This window comes from Mus musculus, chromosome 7 (assembly GCF_000001635.26).
Source record: "Mus musculus strain C57BL/6J chromosome 7, GRCm38.p6 C57BL/6J".
Taxonomy (NCBI): Eukaryota; Metazoa; Chordata; class Mammalia; order Rodentia; family Muridae; genus Mus; species Mus musculus.
Window position 1 is genome coordinate 126,336,198 of NC_000073.6, and position 19,850 is coordinate 126,356,047.

The 19,850-nt window shown below is 46.2% G+C and overlaps 2 long non-coding RNA genes across 5 annotated transcripts; both read right to left on the reverse strand.

The window, feature by feature from the left end:
- Positions 1–838: 838 nt before the first annotated feature.
- Gm30928 lies at positions 839–15,577 on the reverse strand. 4 transcript variants are annotated; one of them, XR_003946673.1, is made up of 5 exons: positions 15,282–15,577; positions 12,090–12,326; positions 3,353–3,495; positions 1,942–2,129; positions 839–1,028 (listed from the first exon to the last, which is right to left on the reverse strand). It is a non-coding gene; the product is annotated as a predicted gene, 30928 (long non-coding RNA). The 4 variants fall into 4 exon arrangements; XR_003946672.1 differs by having other exon boundaries at positions 839–1,111; XR_003946670.1 differs by having other exon boundaries at positions 839–2,129.
- A 1,608-nt stretch (positions 15,578–17,185) lies between these two features.
- On the reverse strand, positions 17,186–19,841 carry LOC115486475. The gene is made up of 2 exons (XR_003946674.1): positions 19,057–19,841; positions 17,186–17,455 (listed from the first exon to the last, which is right to left on the reverse strand). It is a non-coding gene; the product is annotated as an uncharacterized LOC115486475 (long non-coding RNA).
- Positions 19,842–19,850: the final 9 nt, after the last annotated feature.

The window sequence follows — 19,850 nt, forward strand, 5'->3', positions numbered from 1 at the left end:
CAGCTGTATCAGCAAAACAGATGCTTCTGATAAATACCCTCTTCCACCCCCGCCACCTGAATCCTCACCCCTGGGCCTTGCACTGGCTTTCCAGCCTTCATGGGTCCTGACAAGGATATCTTAGTCTCAGTGAGAAGCAGTTATAGAGGTGAGCACATCACCTCTCCACAAAAGGCTGGAATATTAGGTCTAAAGGAACTGGGACCTTATTGGAAGGGACCATGCTTTGTCATCCTGACCACCCCCACTGCTGTCAAGGTCGATGGCATCTGTCCACATCTGGATATATTATTGCCAGGTCAAGCACATCACAGGGGACAAAGACCTGGCTGCAGAAAAATGGGCTGTCACAATGCCTGAGAAGATCCACCAAAGATAAAACCGACAGGGTTGTAGACTACTACTGTTTTGTGTGACTGTATTTAACTCCTGCTCTTTTGTAGGATGTATGTCTAGATCCCCCTTAAGAGCAGATGCAAACTTGTCACAAGTGTCTCATCACTGCCAGCCATCACTTCTCCAGGTGAGTGTTCCTTTCTTCACCTCGAGGTTGAAACTGATTGTTTTACAAGTGTGCTGATGGGTGGCACCCCTTGCTTTTCTATTTGGCAGGTGCATTAATCCCCAAAAGTCTGTCTTGACATCCCTGTTCCTTGGATGTGCCGTTATAATGTCCCAGTAGGGAGAGAACACACGTATGCACAGACACAGGCCCTTCTATCCTGCATAGTAAATTTAGGATTGGGAGCAGCTTGAGCCACCCTCAGGGCAACAGGCAGAGCAATGGCTGATGTCGACTACAAAAACTTAGGACCTCAAATAGGACCCATTTGCATTTATTTTATAAAATTTATTTGCATGAGAAAAGTCCATTGCAAAATTAACAGAATCGTTGACTCTTGGCTGAGGTAGTCTTACAACATGGTAGGGTGTTTAACCTGCTTTGTGCAGAACAAGGAGGTCACTGTAGCCTTGGGGGAAATCATCCGCTTCTATGCAAACCACTCAGGGATATCAGGATAATTTGGCTGAAATTCGAAAACATCTCACAGAGAGGAAATTCTTTCTTGGGTTCTTCTTGCTGTCAACCAACTTAGCTCTCCTATGCCTGCTGATTATAGTTGGCCCCTGCATCATTAATGCTAAGGCAAGATATGTAAATTCCTACTTATGAGCTATTAAACTGGTGGTAATTAAGTCTCAATATGAACAGGTACCCAACACAGAGTCAAGGATTGATTTGACTCAGAGTATAACTGGACGGGAGATAGGGTAGGTAAAGTAACATCAATGGCTAACTTTATGTTTAAAAGTTAAACATCTCTGTACTTAACAGAACTATAAAGCAAGACTAGGCCTCCAAACATTAAGGCTGTTAAGGGTTACATTGTTTTTTATGGCTGTTTCTGCTTCTGTAAAGAGGACCCTTCTGCTGCACCAGCGCAATGGTAACTTTGTATTCTTTGCCTTTACAAACCCTCACTGGAGTGGCTGGGCGCTGCATTCAGAAATCCTGAGTCTCTGTTCTCCAGGGCAGAACTGGTACCCGTGTCTGAATAAAAAGCCTCTTCTTTGATCAAATTTATTAATAGGCTGGTGAATCTCTGAATGACCCCAGACCTATAATATTTGCTAACACTACCTTGTAAGTTTTTGTGAGGGTCGAGTATGACCCTGCCTATACACCCGCATTTAGTTCCTAGTCTGCAGCAAAAAAGAAACAATGCTTCTGGGACAGGACTGAAACTGGGGTCCAGGCTGTGTTTTGAGGCTGCTCTCCCTGCCCACCATTCTGTGCATGTTCTTTTGAGAAATGAAAAGCAGTCCTAGATTCTCAGAAGGGCCCCCAGTTCAACCATTTATCTAGAAACCTGTCTATGCTTGAGTTTCTGAGCAAGCTGGGAAAATGGCCACTTTGTCTCGATGGTCAAAAGTGCGTACCTCAAGATACCACAGATAATTCCACAAGGTTCTCAAGCCTTCCTCAGCCTTGTGGCTGATGCAGGTGAGGGCAAAACCTCCAGGATGCACAGAGCAGCCCCCTCCAGTCCCGGATGCCATAGGCCCAGATGCTGGGTACCGTTTGCCATCTTTCAATGATTTTATTAGTGTAACCACAAGTTTGGCATCTAAAGTCAATGACAAAGATTGGAAACAAGTGAATTACTAAAGTGTTCAGATTTAAAATGTCACCTTTGTTGTGTTTTACAAAAAGGAAAAAGAAGCCAGAGATGTTTGGTAGAAGCGCAGTATGGTGCAGGGGAAGGGGGTGCCTTTGCAGGCCCCATGCTGAGGCAGCCCTTCCCCCTGAAGTAGAGTTTATTAAGGGCATGGGGAGGGGGGTTGAGTGAGTAGTAGAGACAGAGAAAGGCAGAGAGAGGAGAAAGATGGGGGAAGGGGGAGGGGGAGGGGAGGGGGAGGGGAGGGGGAGGGGGAAGTGGGGGGGTGAGAGGGAGGAGAGAGACCTGGCTATTGCCAGGTAGCTGTGGAGTGGAGCCTAGAAGAAATGCTAACAGTAATGGTGCAAGTCCCATGCACTGGTGTGAGCATCCTAAACCCAGAACCCACCCTCAGTCCCCAGGCCACCCTGCCTTTTTGTTCTGGTTTGGTTTGGTTTGGTTTGGTTTGGTTTTTTCGAGACAGGGTTTCTCTGTATAGCTCTGGCTGTACTGGAACTCACTTTGTAGACAAGGCTGGCCTCGAACTCAGAAATCCGCCTGCCTCTGCCTCCAGAGTGCTGGGATTAAAGGCGTGCGCCATCACACCAGGCCCACCCTGCCTTTTTACAGATACAAATTTTCAAGGGCAGCAAAGTTGAGCCTTCCAAGGAACTTGGCAGCAATATCCGGTTTCAGCTTGTTGGGGGTGAGCCACCTGATGTCCCAGCATGAGGCCTCCAGAAAGCTTCCCAACCATAGCCCACCCCTCCCCACCCCCCACTCGGGGGTGGACCCACGGTGGCACTCCAAGTAGTTCTTTTCATCGAAGGTGTTGACAGCCTGGATTTCTTCAGCTGCCCACTTCAAATTATCCTTGGAGGAAAGGTGGGGGGAATCAATCACCTTAGAATGAGCGGCTGTCTGTGGCTCACTCATGCTTCTCCATAGTGTCCAGCATGTTGGGAATCCCTGTGCTTCACTGCCCAGCTTCAGACACTTCCTGGGCCTCACCAACTGCTACTTCCATTCCTAAACACCTTTACACGGCCACTGTGGGGCGCACCCATCTATCACTGGCCTTCTGTCTTACCACACAGCTCCCTTCTATATCACAGAATCCTGATTCCGTCTCTTCCACAACACATGCATGTGCTCTGCCTCCCCCATTGCCTCTTATGCTCCATGAACCTCACCCTGGTATTTCCTCCCGACGCTCTTCTTTTCAGTTTACAGGCAAAACCTTGTTTCCCTGGGCGTCTTGCCCGGTGTCTTAACAGCTGGGGGTAGAACTAGTTGAAATGCACAGCCCCTTTCCTGTGTGGTGCTCCTTCCCAGGCTGTAAAAAAGATCACAATGAAAAGGTTAGCTGCAAACCAGACCTCACGCCTTCAAACGCCAAGCTTAGAACAATCACTAAGACTCGCAGGTGCAACATGACTCAGTCACCTCCAGACAGATATCAAAGGCTCACAGCCCGTTTATACCAGAACTGGTTATTTTTCAAGACCCTGGTGCTCAGCTAGCCTGGGGCCCAGATTACAAAACATGCTATGGCCAGCTGGAGAGAGAGCTCAGCAGTTAGAGCATAGGTTGTTCTTGCAGAGAACCCAGGTTTGATTCCCAGCACCCACATCAGGTGGCTCACAACTGCTTATGGCTCCAGCCCCCAGGGGATCCGGCACCTCTGGCCTCCGTGGGTACTTGCACTGTCTGCAAAAACCCACACAGAGACTCACACCCATCCACATAATATAAAGTAATGAAAGTAACTCTTTTAAAGATTCGTGATGATAACGGTTTTTAAGATGTGCCGCCACACTCTTGGTGATGTGAAGAGGCACAGGTGTGAGCTGCCCGCCCTGGACCACGCCAGCCTTGACATTAGCTTCCATCTCCACCCTTGTCTCAGAGCATTGGCCTTCTCTCCCAACAGCAGAACTAGGCCCTCCCCTCCTTCCTTCCCTCCCTCCTCCCCCTTGCTCTCTCCCTCCCTCCCTCCCTTTTTATTGTGGTAGTGAGGCTGAACTCAGTTTTGTAGGAGGTGCCCCACCACTGAACTGCATCCCAGCCTGTCTTTATTTTCAAACACGGTTTCATGGTTGCCTGGACTGGCCTATGACATCAGACACAGCAGGCCAGGAACTTTCTGACTTACACTGTCACTATTTTTAGTTCCGTTCTGACTCCCCGATTAGGTCAGAGTACAAGGTCCATACACACCATGGCTCAGGTAGTGTAGTGAGTGCATGCGAGTACATGTGTGTTTGTATGCCTGCGCGCCCCATTTGTGTTCATATAGAGGCCAGAGATCCACGACCTCTATTGCTCTCCAACATATTTTTTCAGTGGGATCTCTCACTGAACCTAGAGCTCAGTTTCAGCTAGACTTGCTGGCTAGTGGAATCAGCTTGTCACCCTCACTTGCTCTCTGGGCTGGGGTACAGACACATGCCACTACAGCATGCCATTATGCCGTGCTTTTACACCGGTGTGGGGACCCAAACTCTGAACATCATGCTTACACAGTAAGCATTTCACACAGAGGGATCTCCCCTGCCCTTGGGTGTAGTTTTATATCTTCTGGGTTTAGACTGGATTAGCACCCCTGTCCTGCTGGACATGAACCCTCAGGAGGCAGCTTCCTCACTCTTCGTTGTTATATCAGTCTCCTCGGAGACCTTCAATCGCAGCACTTGAAAAGCAGAAACAGGAATCTCTGTCTATCATAGTGAGTTTCAGGCCAGTCAGGGTTAACAGATGAGTGTCCTGGAGACAGCCCAGGGCTGCACAGCTGCGATGGGTATGCCCTGGAGAGGCACAGCTGGGGGGGGGGGGGCCTTCGTGGCAGGATGGCTTCTTGTTCCTGGTGTGCCTTCTCAAGTTTGTCGTTGCTCTGTCCCTCACATATCTGGCATGGTGTGTGACTGGCATGGTGTGTGACTGGGCGTGGGGAGACCCTCACTGCCTATAGCCTGGTGTGATTACCTCCTGGGTGATAGCCCACTCTGCTGGGCAATTTTCCTGCAGATCAACATGGAGATGAACTTTCATAAAATAATATTGTTTAGATGAATTAGTGATGTTATGGAATTCCTGATTTAATTTGAATAGTTTTAGGAGGTTAGCGTAGTTGATAGAAGGTTTAAGGATATGGTTTAAGTTGTTTTGCCAGAAACATATAATAAAGTTAGAATTAAGAGCAGAATGTGCCCCCTCCTTGTACAGTAGTGAGGGCTGCATAGGCTAGAAAAGGAGCAGAGTGAGCTTTCGTGTTACAAGCAGGTAATTGTGCTGGGAAGAAAAATGAGCTGGGGACAAGCTAATGATCAAAGAAAGCATCCATTCTAGGTTGGGTCTGAGTTCCTGGTCTTGTGATCTCAGGATCACAGGTTTCAGTGTGCACCAGGAAAAGGCAGTGTTCTGAGTAAGAAGGAAATAATTCTATTCTGAGTACAAGAGTAGAGAATTACCTAGTTTAGCTGAACAAGATTTCAAAAGTGAGACACAAGATAGATGATGAGCTGTTTCTTGGTAAATACAAATTGTTGTCAGCTAAGCACTGGAAAAAACTAGCTACTATAGAGTGGCTAGCTTAACCTTTGTTAATCAATGACAAAAGATTTATTGCCTTAGGGTTATGATGAACTCGTGGAGAGAAAGATAGATGGGAAATGTTTAGTTAGGTGTGAGTTTCAAAAGAAGAATACATAATCAATAATCCTGTTGTAATATCCTTTTGTGTAATGATTCTAATCTGTTCTTGAATAAGTTTTGTGGTGATTGTTTTTAGAGAATATGTAACTTGTGGCTATGAGGTAATTTTCTTCTTACATAGAGAACTCTGTCTTGGAGTATATAGGCACAAAATGGCTAAGAGAAAAAAATAAAGTTGTTGGACTCAACTTGTTGCGAGTTTGCTCCATCCACTAAATGTGTGTGTGTGTGTGTGTGTGTGTGTGTGTGTGTGTGTGTGTGTGTGTGTGAAGTTTGTTGGAGTTTGCTCCATCCACCAAAAATGTATGTATGTGTGTATGTATGTAAAGTTGGTTGAAGTTTTGCTCTGTTCACCCAATGTGTGAATGTATATGACTTCATGTACATATGTTTTATAATGTATGTATGTATGTATGTATGTATGTATGTGAAGTTGTTGGAGCTCATCTTGCTTCACCCACTGACTGCATGTGTGTGTGCTTCACCCACTGACTGCATGTGTGTGCTCCATCCACTGACTGCATGTGTGTAGGATTCATCCACTGACTGCATGTGTGTAGGATTCATCCACTGACTATATGTGTGTGTGCTTCACCCACTGACTGCATGTGTGTAGGATTCACCCACTGACTGCATGTGTGTAGGATTCATCCACTGACTGCATGTGTGTAGGATTCATCCACTGACTGCATGTGTGTGTGCTTCACCCACTGACTGCATGTGTGTGCTCCATCCACTGACTGCTTGTGTGTGTGCTTCACCCACTGACTGCATGTGTGTGCTCCATCCACTGACTGCATGTGTGTGCTCCATCCACTGACTGCATGTGTGTGCTCCATCCACTGACTGCATGTGTGTGCTCCATCCACTGACTGCATGTGTGTAGGATTCATCCACTGACTGCATGTGTGTGCTCCATCCACTGACTGCATGTGTGTAGGATTCATCCACTGACTGCATGTGTGTAGGATTCATCCACTGACTGCATGTGTGTGCTCCATCCACTGACTGCATGTGTGTAGGATTCATCCACTGACTGCATGTGTGTAGGATTCATCCACTGACTGCATGTGTGTGCTCCATCCACTGACTGCATGTGTGTGCTCCATCCACTGACTGCATGTGTGTGCTCCATCCACTGACTGCATGTGTGTGCTCCATCCACTGACTGCATGTGTGTAGGATTCATCCACTGACTGCATGTGTATAGGATTCTTTCCCAATTTGCTTTTCTCTCTTGCTTCTCAATGGCCCCCAAAGAGTTCAAAGTGTTCAGAGAGTTTCTCTCATGTCACAGGGAGTGCCAGCCCCAGTGAATTATTAATGGATTATTGGGATTATTAATTTCCCCCATTGGTAAAAGTCATTATTATTGTTATAATTAAAATTACATTATTATTAAAAATAGATTCTTCTTTCATACAATACATTCCAACCACAGTTTCCTCCCTGGCCGCTCCTCCCAGCTACTCCCTACCTCTCAGCTCCCCCCAGATCCACTCCTCCCACCCCATTTCCTTTCAAAAGAACAGACTGCCAAGAGACAACAACCAACATGACCAAAAAAAAAAAAAAAAAAAGATACAATAAGACAAGGCAAAAAGCCCTCATATCCAGGCTGGACGAGGCAACCCAACAGGAGGGAAGAGTCCCAAGAGCAGGCAAAAGAGACAAAGACACACCTGCTCCCACTGTTGGGAGTCCCAGGAAAACACCAAGCTAACAGCCTCAATGTTGTTTTTTATAAATAAATTAAAAAAAAAAAAAGGAAGGAAGGAAGGAAGGAAGGAAGGAAAGAGAGAGAGAGAGAGAGAGAGAGAGAGAGAGAGAGAGAGAGAGAGAGAGAGAAAGAAAGAAAGAAAGAAAGAAAGAAAGAAAGAAAGAAAGAAAGAAAGAAAGAAAGAAAGAAAGAAAGAAAGAAGAGAGCCAGGTATGTGTGTGGTAGAGTCATGGTATGGTGAGATGGAAGGGGGTGCCTCTGCGGGCCCAGGCTGAGCCATCCCTTCCCCCTGAGGGACCAGCCATACGACAGATATAGTATGGAATAGTTTATTCAGGGCATGGGGAGGGAGGTTGAGGGCGTAGAAGAGAGAGAGAGACAGAGAGACAGAGAGAGAGAGAAGGGAAGGGAAGGGAAGGGAAGGGAAGGGAAGGGAAGGGAAGGGAAGGGAAGGGAAGGAAAGGGAAGGAGAGGAGGCAGGCTATGAACAGGTGGAGAAAGGCTGGTAGAGGAATGGGGAGAGGAGGGTAAGAGAGGAAAAGGAAGAGAGTAAGGAGGGGGCAAGCAGCCCCCTTTATAGTGAGTCAGGTATACCCGACTGTTGTCAGATAACTGTGAGGCAGAGACTAGAAGAAATGCTAACACACAATATATACACACAGAGGGCAGACCCACGTAGGCCTTGGGTTTGCCTTAAGCCAAAATTTGATCACTCAGGAAATAGGTATGTATTTACAGAGAACTTCCATTACAGAATCAATCGAGTTTAAAGAAAATCCCAGGGCACCATTACAGAGGGCTATCTGGTAAGCTTGTATTTAAATATGACTGATAGGTTATTTCTCCGAGGTAAAATGAGCCAATTCAAACCAGATTCGACTATATTAAAGGCAGGTTTATTGGGAAGCTGCTTTCCAGTGAGTTCACAGACTGAGGCCAGGGGAGTCACCAGGGAGAGGCGGGGAGGGAGGAAGAAGAGAGAGCAAGCACACAGAGAGAGGGGGAGAAAGAGAGAGGGAGAGAAGGGGGACCCAAAATGTCAGCAATTATATAAGGGAGAACCTCTCGGGGAAGGCAGCCCAGCCCCTTAGACTGGAAAGTTCAAGCCTGGGGGCAGGATATGCCAGGAGGGACTGAGGAATGCTGGGAGAACCTGGAGGCCAGGTCTGCTTTGGTGTGTAAAATGTGCACCTCCGTCTCTAGTCCCAGTCTGAAGCCAAACATGGACAACTAAAGACCAACCCTTAGAGCATCCCCAAGCTGTAATTCGAGCCCGGGATGCTTTTATTTCGATGTTTTTTTATCCTCTTAGAATAGCAATGTACTTACTTTTAGTTCAACCCTGAGCCCTCTGCCAGTTATTTAAATCATTGCTCAGTTCAGCAGGATTAGCTGGTTTGCAAATTTTATCTTGAGAAACCTCTGCTGCAGCCTCCTGCCTGCCGTGAGCCGAGCCACCTGCCCCCACACCCGTGGTACCTTGGCTCCTTTCTCCGAATCCTCCCCTGAGCAGCCTCTTCTCTTTCCTGCGTTGAATCTCCAGGTCCCAACCAGGAACTGTTTGCTTCTTATTGAGGTTTCTCTTGTTTTCGTAGATTACATTTTTTTCCCTATAGTTTTCTTTTTTTTTTCTTTTTTTTTTAAAGATTTATTTATTTATATGTAAGTACACTGTAGCTGTCTTCAGACACTCCAGAAGAGGGCGTCAGATCTTGTTACAGATGGTTGTGAGCCACCATGTGGTTGCTGGGATTTGAACTCTGGACCTTCGGAAGAGCAGTCGGGTGCTCTTACCCACTGAGCCATCTCACCAGCCCATCCCTATAGTTTTCTAATAAATGGTCTATAAGATATCTGAAAGTTTGCCAAAAAACTTTCATCAGCTATTGCCACATCAATTCCCAAAATGCCTTCTGCGACCTTTGTGTCTGGTCTGTCTATACTTGTTAGCCTTTTGTCTAGGCTCTGCCCCACAGTTACCTGGCAACAGCTAGGTGTGTCTGACTCACTATGAAAGGAGCCTGTTTGCCCCCTCCTCTCTCTCTTGCTCTTCCCTTCTTGTTTTCTCTCCTCTAGCCCCTTCCTCATGCTCTTGGCCTCCCCTCCCCTCCCCTCCTCTCCCCTTCCCCCCCCCCCCACTACCCTCTAAACTCCCCTGCCCATGCTCTGAATAAACTCTATTCTATAATATACTCGTGTGGCTGGTCCCTCAGGGGGAAGGGACGCCTGAGCATGGGTCCACAGAGGCACCTCCTTCCCCCACACCTGACTACACATCCACCAAACATATTTCTTCTTCCTTATCTTTTTATAAAACACAACAGTACTAACATCTGTATTCTTTTTACCACCTTTGTTTGTTGCTGTTTGTGTGGTTTGTTGTGGTTTTTTTGTTTCGCTTTGTTTTTGGTTTTGGGGTTTGTTTTTTTTTTTTTTTTTTTTTTTTTTTTTTTGAGACAGGGTCTCTCTCTACAGCCAGCCTTAGCTCTCAGCCCTCTACCCCACTTTCCTATTGCTAATATTACATGCATATGATACCACACCATATATATCCATGTGCTTTCAGCATTTCTGCCAGCAATATAAAAGCTACGCCTCCCCACACACCCACAGCCGACTGATTTCCTTCTTCCCAATGGACTGCACGCATCCCTTTGGTGCTCTGATTGGCATTTCACTGGCCTCTGGTGAGGTTGAGAATCTGTTGTGTATTTATTTGCTGTTTGTGAACTGCTTTTTTTTAAATGTTCTTTTCTTTTTTATCTGTTGTTTTACTGTTCTCACTTGCCTGCCTTGGTTGAGAGTTCAGCTTGGCCCTCAACTTGGCTTATAGTCCTTCCTCATCACTCTCCCTCAATAGCTTTATACCAGATGAAAATATAAAATATATGCATAGTCAGAGCCTCTCTCTGTCACTCGGGGTGAACTCAGATTCTTAGTCCTCCTGTTTCAGCCTCCCAAGTGCTGGCATCAAACTTGTATGGCAGCACGCCTGGCCTCTGGTGTTTATTGACATTTCACGGAGAACGTGGGGAAGCTGGTCTGCAATGTCTCTCGGCTTCTCTTGATTTTGTTCTTCTCATTTGTTTCTTGGTTTTGCTGTGTGCATCAGATCTCTACATTAAGACTATGTTACCTGTAATCTCAGCACTAGGGAGACAGAGACAGGAGGATGCCTGGGTTTTGCTGGCCAATTCATTTATATAGTCAGTGAGCTCCAGGCTCAGTGAGAGAACCTGTCTCAGAGAACTAAGGTAGAGAAGCAATTGAGAAAGATACCTGATATCAACCTGTAGCCTAGACACACACACACACACACACACACACACACACACACACACAAATTTAAAAGAAAAAAAAATTATACTGCCTACCTGAAGTAAGAGCTTCCTTGAATGCTATAATCTAGAGTAATTTAGATAACCCTGGGATATCCCCTTTCTTTTCTTTATTGGCCCAAACACACTGGACTACTCAGAGTGGGCACCCTCTCCAGGATGTGGTCTGTACACTTAGAACCTTAGCAAATCTCACAGGTATAAGTTCTCAGTGTGGGGCTGGGGAGATGGCTCAGTGGTTAAAAAGGACAAAGGTCCTTATTTCAATTCCCAGCAACCACATGGTGGCTCACAATCATCTGCAATGTGATCTGACGCCCTCTTCTGCTGTGTCTGAAGACAAAACAACTACAGTGTACTCATATACATAAAATAAATAAATAAATCATTTTTAAAAAGTTTTCAGTGTGTTCCTTTGTTTTTATCAGTTTATCTGAAGGGATTTGAAATTGTCAAAACCTACTACCTTTCTTTTCTTTTTTTTTTTTTTTTTTTTTTTTTTTTTTTTTTGGTTTTTCAAGACAGGGTTTCTCTGTGTAGCCCTGGCTGTCCTGAAACTCACTTTGTAGACCAGGCTGGCCTCGAACTCAGAAATCCGACTGCCTCTGCCTCCCAAGTGCTGGGATTAAAGGCATGCGCCCCCTTGCCCGGCTTTTTTTTTTTTAACCTACTACCTTTCTAAGTCATTCTTTTTTTTTTTTTTTTTTTTGGTTTTTTTTTTCGAGACAGGGTTTCTCTGTATAGCCCTGGCTGTCCTGGAACTCACTCTGTAGACCAGGCTGGCCTCGAACTCAGAAATCCGCCTGCCTCTGCCTCCCAAGTGCTGGGATTAAAGGCGTGCGCCACCACGCCCGGCTTCTCTAAGTCATTCTTTGAGGTCAATTTCTGCCTGGCCTGTAACTCACTATGTGCACCAGCCTTTCCTCGGATGCACAGAGACCCAGCTTGCCTGTGCGTCCACAATACTGGAATTAAAGGTGTTACCATGCCCGTCTGCTAATTTTGCAAGTTCAAAAGAAATGTTATATAACATAAACTAAACAGAGACCCAGGGGACAAATAAAGGTCTCTTGTAACAGTCCCATCCTTGTCACCACGACTCAAGGTAAGAACAATTCCCCACAGCCTTTTCATGACAGATGCTGTCTGCTCACATACGAGGGAGTCCGGTTCCACAGGTTCCTTGCAAGAAGGCAGACGTCGGGCGGGCTGCAGCTCAGGGTTTATCTCCTTTACTCGTCTTTCCTTCCTTGCAGTAGAAAATGTGCCCACATTTAAACCCTTGGTGTTCACTTGCTCTGGAATGTATGTGGGCAACAGATAGACAGTCTCTGGGGACAGCAAGACAGATGGGGTCTGAAGCCGGCTTCCACAGTAGAACTGGCTATCGGATTCCTGCAGGGGGCAAGATAAGTTTGTGTGGAGCTTTAAAAAGTTAAAAAAAAACCTCAGAGCAGGTTCTCCATAGATGTGTCCTGTCGACCCCACCCCACCCCACCTCCAACAGGAGAGAACTGCACACTGTTAAATGGGCTGGAGGTAGGAAGTACCCTCAGATCTAATAAAGCATGAGAAAGTAGGCTAGTGCTCAGAGGTAAAGTAGCATGGTTGTAGGTGATGTGGGGTTAGCCTGAGTGCAGGTGGGAAAACTCTGAGGTAACTGAGAAGTTGCCTGCTGAAGGTCGCCCAGCCACAAAGTACTGAATCTTCCTAACTCTGGGCCTCTCCACCATGGGCTGTGTCCCCTACGAATCTGGGCAACTCAGAGCCTTCCACAGCCACCCACATTGCTAGCTTCTGCACACCTTTCACATTGTCCTGACATGACTCACCCCTCCCATGAGAGCCTATCAGGTCCCATCTTAGCAGATGCTTTCTTGGTTCCCACCCTCCTTCCCACTCCCCCTCCCCTTGCTGTGGAGTAGGACTCAGTGCAGAGAAGGTGCAGCAGGCTCACACAGGAGGCTAGAGGACTGGTCCTAACTTGGTAGCAAGAGGACAGAGGATCGGCTATTACTGCCACATCCCTAGCTCCCCTCATTCTGAGAGATGACAGACAGCCTCTAAATGCCTATCAGGGGCTGGTGAAATGGCTCAGTGGGTAAGAGCACCCGACTGCTCTTCCAAAGGTCCAGAGTTCAAATCCCAGCAACCACATGGTGGCTCACAACCATCGGTAACGAGATCTGACTCCCTCTTCTGGAGTGTCTGAAGACAACTGCAGTGTACTTACATATAATAATAAATAAATCTTTAAAAAAAAAAGTTGTGGTAAAATGCACAAAATTATAAAATAAATAAATAAATAAATGCCTATCAGCTGAGAACCAGTCTTCTCAAAGAGAAAAAAAAGTGATACCAGTTGGTGGTTGAACACGCCTTTAATCCCAGTACTCTAGTGGCAGAGGCAGGGATTACTGTGAGTTCAAGGCCAGCCTGGTCTACAAATCAAGTTCCAGGACATTCAAGGGTACACAGAGAAACCCTGTCTTGAAAAAAATCAAAAAAAGAGGGGCTGGAGAGATGGCTCAGCGGTTAAGAGCACTAGCTGCTCTTCCAGAGGTCCTGAGTTCAATTCCCAGCACTCAAATGGTGGCTCACAACCATCTATAACGTGACCTGATGCCCTCTTCTGGCATACAGGTGTCCATCCAGTTAGAACACTCAAAAACAAACAACAAACAAAAAGAAACAAACAAAAAACCAGAGCACTCATACACATAAAATAAAGAAATCTTAAAAAGTGAGCAGAGCTGACCTACTCCGTAGTCCATCTGCAGATGGAGCCAACTGCTAAGTGATTCACAGGAACCACGGTTGTCCTGGGGGGAGGGGGCGCGAAGAGGCAATGCATGTTGGGGCAGTGCACCTTGGACAGTGTGTGTGGGACAATGCACGCACGTTGGGGCAGTGCATGTCTTGGACAGAATCATCACATTACTAGGAATGGCATCAATCTAAAACTTAGGACTTGTTTGTTTCTGATTTACGAAGTTTGCTCCAGGTAACTTGAAATGACAGAGTGGCCCAGGAGGAGGGAAGGAAGACTTCCACATCCGGGCGGAATAGAATTATACCATCTGTGTCAAAACGAAGGGCGAGGAGTAAGCCTGCTCGCGCATTCACTTCTGTAGTAATGGAAACTATCATTTGTCATTTTTGTATAAAACATGATTTATGTACTCCAGGCTGAGCTCAAACTTGTAATTCTCCTGCCTCAGCATGGTGAATATTGAGATTACAGGCATGAGCCAACGTACCTGCGTTACTGTAAATCATTTTAAAATGTAAACTAATGTGAATCTTTTTTTTTTATTATTTACTTATTTATTGAAAGAGCACGTGTATTTACACACGCCACAGAGATAATGGGGATGTCAAAGATCAGTTTGCTGGAGTTGAGTCTCTCCTTCTTCCATGTGGGACTTGGGGCATCCAACTCTGGTCATCAGACACGGCAGCAAGCACCTTTGCCCACTCAGCCAGCTCGCAAACACCTGATGGTTAATAACATCACCTGTGCTTGGGACAGGGATTTGGTTGTTGTGATGGAGTGGGAGGAAAAAATTTTTTTTCATGGATAGCTGTCCCTCAGAATCGATCCTAGGTCCTGATTCCAGGACCCCGAAGATTCGGACGACTCTGGTGTAAAGAGGCTGGTGTTTGCGTGTACCCTACGAACTCCTCTCACGTGCCTTAAGTCAACTCTGGAGTATCCATAGCACCTCCTTGCTGTGGTGAATCTTCACGGCCAGCCTGTAGGGACCTAGCATCACCATGGAAACACACACACTAGGTCTGTGAGGCTGTTTCTAGAGAGGGTTAAGAGAGCAGGGAAGGGAAGACAGGTCCTGAATGTGGATGGCAGCGTCCTCTCAGCTGAGGTCCCACGTGGAATAAAAGGAGAAAGTGAGCTGTGCTTTGCTTTCTGACTGCGGACAGCACGTGAGCAGCCTCAACCTCCCGCCACCATGATTCAGCCCCATGGAAGGCTCACGCTCAACCAGTAACCAACTGAAGTTGCTTTTGCCAGGTATTTTTGTCACCACAAGGAAAGAAGGTAACTAATGCGTTCTTACAGTGAAACGGCATTAAGCAGACACTGAACGGTACTGTTTAAATAATGAGAAGGACTGCGCATGCTCAGTACAGAAGCGGCTTCTCCAGAGAGTTTCTTCTCTTTGTATAGCCAGATATTTTTAATCCGAGGCTGGCTGCCTTTATAGATTATTCATTATTCACGGATGGAGAGCATCCTTTGACACCTTTGGGATTCTGAGCCTTAGCAATGCACTGCCCAGTTTATAAAAACATTCAATTTTAATTAAAATAAAATGAGGGCATACACACCTGAGGCTACTGTGGGATGGTCTGATCGGAGAGAGCCAGCAGTGAAAAGGGCCATGAAGGTGTCCCGTGCTCAGAATGGCAGCCGCAACAGGCAGCCTGAGGTTGCCCTCTCTTTGGCCTGAGTGCTTCCTCCTTAGTTACAGAATTCTGTTTTTATTTGAGGTTGCTATGGGGCCAGATTCAAAAGTACAATTCCAAGTACCTTTGCAATAATAAGTGGCCTTGACCTCAGCTGTGACCTCCCTGAAGGGAGATTCTGCATATTTCTCTAACAGGCTATAAGCTGGAGGGAAGGGTGCCTGTTCGGCTCCCTCCCCCTTTTCTTTCTTACAAGAACACAGACTCACATTGGCCGCTGAGATGGAGCTAAGAGCATGTGAAGCAGGAAAGCCAAAGGAATCTAGGTCCTCCGTGCTGCCAAACCGACTCCCGCTCTCGAAACCAGGGCGCTCCTATGCCAAAGGCTCATCACTCATACAGGGGACTCTGCAGCTTCATGTGCAGACTGTGACAGTTCTCTGAGCACTGTAGTGAAGCATTTCATTTAACAAAAATCAGCACAATAGCTTCCAATACGGGGGGAAAAAATACAGAAAAGAGAAAACAAAATACTTAAACCAAAACAAAACAAACTTCCAGCCGCTTCCCTCTGCTGTGTTTTAATTTGGCCAGAAATGTAAAGTATTATTTTGTTTCTGCGACTGTAGTGAGATCTCTTGCCTTCATTCACATTTGATGGTAAGGCCGGGGTGTAGCTTGTAGAAGAGCAAATGCCTAGCAAGTGAGAAAACCCGGTTTCTATGTCCAGAAGCACGAGAAAAAGCTGATAGCAAGTTAATGCATTGTAGCCAGACACAATGTGGGCAACACACTCACAGTCATAGTACCTGGGAGGCCGAGGCAGGAGGATCACAAGTTTGAGGCTAGCCTGAACTACATAGAGACTGTGTCTCAAACAATATAAACAAAATAAGCCCTTCTTATGCCTACCTATGCATGCCATAAATATATGCTTATGCTCTGTCAAATCATATTATTTTTTTAAAAAAATCTTTAATTCATACAGAAATTATTTTTAAAAATTAAAAGCGGGACTAGAGAGAGAACTCAGCAGTTCAGAGCACCTGCTGCTGTTGCAGAGAATAGGAATTGGGTTCCCAGCACCCACATTGGGTGTCTCACCTATAATTCCAGCCTCAGCACCTTCTGGCTTCTGTAGGCATGCACACATACACTTATACATACATATTGCAGACATTTAAAAATATTTTAAAAATCCATCAAAAGGGGCTGGCAAGATGGCTCAGTGGTTAAGAGCGCCGACTGCTCTTCCGAAGGTCCCGAGTTCAAATCCCAACAACCACATGGTGGCTCACAACCATCCATAACGAAATCTGATGCCTTCTTCTGGAGTATCTGAGGACAGCTACAGTGTACTTACATATAATAAATAAATAAATCTTTTAAAAAAATCAAAAAAAATAACAATCCTGATCTTCTGCAGTAATAAAAAGTTGTGAAATCATAATATGATAAGTAGTTAATGTCCATGAAATGTAACTAACCCTTTTTGTTGTTGTTGTTGTTTTGTTTTGGGGTTTTTTTTTTGTTTTTGTTTTGGTTTTGGTTTTTTCGAGACAGGGTTTCTCTGTGTAGCCCTGGCTGTCCTGGAACTCACTCTGTAGACCAGGCTGTCCTCGAGCTCTGAAATCTGCCTGCCTCTGCCTCCCAAGTGCTGGGAGACACCACTGCCCGGCTGTAAATAACTCTTATAAGTCAATAATAACCAAAAAATGAGCCAGCTTTAATATAGGTAAAAGATTTGTAGACATATCTGTACAAAACAAAACAAAACCAACAAACAGGAAAAACAGAGACAAACTCGAAAATGGCCAAGAAAAATGTAAAAGAAGCTTAACTTTATTATCTCTGGGGAAATGCAAATCCAAACCAAAGTAAAAACTCCACCCCAAATCTACCAGAACAGCTGTCTGCCACCACCAACAGGGCAGCAAGATGGGGCAGCAGGAGAAAGCATGCATTCCCAAGTCTGAGCTTGAGCCCCAGCAGAGTGGTGGCACCGCCTGTGATCCTCGCACAGGATGAGGCTGGAGATCAGAGGTCGAGGTCAATTTAAACCAGTTCTAAACCAGAGGTGCACGGTGAGACTCCATCTGAAAAGAGGAAAAAGAAAAAAAGAAAGAAAGAAAGAAAGAAAGAAAGAAAGAAAGAAAGAAAGAAAGAAAGGGGAGGGGCGGGAAATGGGGGGTGGAGTGGGGGAAACGTGTCAGCAAGATGTGGAGAAACTAGAAGCTGTGTGTGCTGTTGATGAGAATGTGGAGCAGTGTGGGCACCGTGCAAAACCATGTGGCCTGACCTGAAAGAATTCAACACATAACTTACCTACGATCTGTCAATTCTGTTTCTGGGACTATGTGCAAAATAATTAAAGGCAAGGCTTCAGAGAGATGTGTACTCTCTCATGAAGATAGCACCGTCACTCACGCAAGAGCAACGCCACCTCTGAGACTCAGCTGGATAAATGGAATGTGGTCTGTCCATGAAGTGTGGTGTTATTTATCCTCTGGAAGGAACACCTGAGCAAGATGGCCTGTGACAGAGGCTGAGGCAGGAGGATCACTTGAGCTCAGTTCAAGATCAAGACCAGTGGGGACTACATCATACCATCACACTCATCATTCTCTCTCTCTCTCTCTCTCTCTCTCTCTCTCTCTCTCTCTCTCTCTCTCCCTCTCCCTCTCTCTCTCTCTCCCTCTCCCTCTCTCAAAAAAATCTTCATACGTGCTATAACACGGGTGAATCTTAAGGACATTGTATCTAAGTGAGTGAATCCAGTCACAAACTAGAATGCCAGGTGCTGGCAACAATAGACAGGGGAAGTGGGACACTGTTTAAAGGTACAGAGTTTTCATTTTACAAGATGAAAGAATTCTGGAGATCTGCCTGTCCCTTGGCAACGTGAACATATGAACTGAATTCACATGCGGCTGAGACGGTAATTTACGTTCTGTGGGAGTTTTTTACTACAGGTTTTAATAACTGAGCACATCAGTTGTCTCCCACTTTTGCTCTGCTTCCTCTCCAGTCTGGGCTCGGCTCACTTGTTAGAGTGTGGTGGTGGTGGTGGTGGTGGTGGTGGGGTGGCTGTGAAGCTCAGGTGCCTGGCTTTTTCTTTTTTTAATGATTTATGTTTAATTTTAATTAATCTATAGGATTGTTTTGCCTGCACTAACATCTGTGCACATGTGTGTCTGGGACCCTCAGAAGTCAGAATAAGGTGTCGGGAGCCCCTGAAACTGAAGTCACAGATAGTTGTAAGCCACCATGTGGATTCTGGGAACTGAACTCCAGGTCCTGATAAGAGCAACGTTGCTTAACTACCAAGCACTGATCTGCCAGTTTTCAGAAGCAGTGTGTTTGCTTTGACAGTGATGCCTGATTGAACACAGGGTTCTGGTATGCCAGGCAAGTGCTGCACTACTCAGGCTATCTATGTTAGAGCTGGTAGCAGCCTAAGCTCTTCTGAACTCATTTCTCCAGCACTGGTGGCTGAGCACCAACTCTGCACCAAGCTCCATGTGGATCCCTGGAGTGACACTGGAGAGCAAGCTGTACACGGTCCAGAAAGAGACAGAGTCAGAGCATCAGCTGCATCACAGTTAGGGGCCGAGGGGCGGAGCTCAAGCACAAAGCATGCTCTGAGCAGGTCAAGGTCCCTGAGCCCATCACTGAAGTTAAAAACATAAACGATTACCGCATGAAGCCAATGTCCGTGGTTGTAACAGGATACACTGGGAGAAGGAAGGGATTGTGTGAAGGGAGAACTTCAGCCCAGATCCGCGTGACAGAAGGAGGAGGCCAGAGCATCAGACAGAAAGAGCAGCAAGTGAAAGGCCCCAACGCAGAAAGATATGTCTGAGCCAGCAGAACCTGGGAGGAAGCAAGAGTGACTTGGGGAACAAGTGGGGAGCACTGCCAGCACCCCATAGGCACAGATCCAATAAAAAGCTATCTATTAGCTACCACAAAGAAGTCCGGTAGGATTAAGAGCTCCAGGGCCACACGCTGAAATTCGGGATGGGAGTGTGGGGGTGTGGAGCAGATTGGGGTGAAGTCCAAATATCTTATTATGACAAGAGAATTAATTATTACAACCCGCTGTTTGGTTCTGGATAGAAGCTGGGCCCGTCACTACAAGCCTGACAAAGGTCCATGTTTGCCTTAACATCCTCTGGATCCAGAGTTAAAAGTCCCCGGTCCACTCTCATTTCCTTCACCCTGTGCGCTGTGTGTACTGAAGCCCGGAACAGGGTGAGAAGCAAGGCTGGGGCTGAACAACATCTGGAGAGTCTGGGGGAATGGCTTATGAGGGAGAAGCCCCATTTGGGTGTAGGGCTAGAAAAATCTGGGCCCCACTCACGCTGTGATCTTGCTCCCTGGCCCTCAAGTAGACTGGGAGTGGGATCCAGTCTGACTCAAAGGATTAGTACAGGTGGTCAGAGGGAGGCAGGGGTGACATCATGCCCATGGCCTTATGACAGAGCTGGG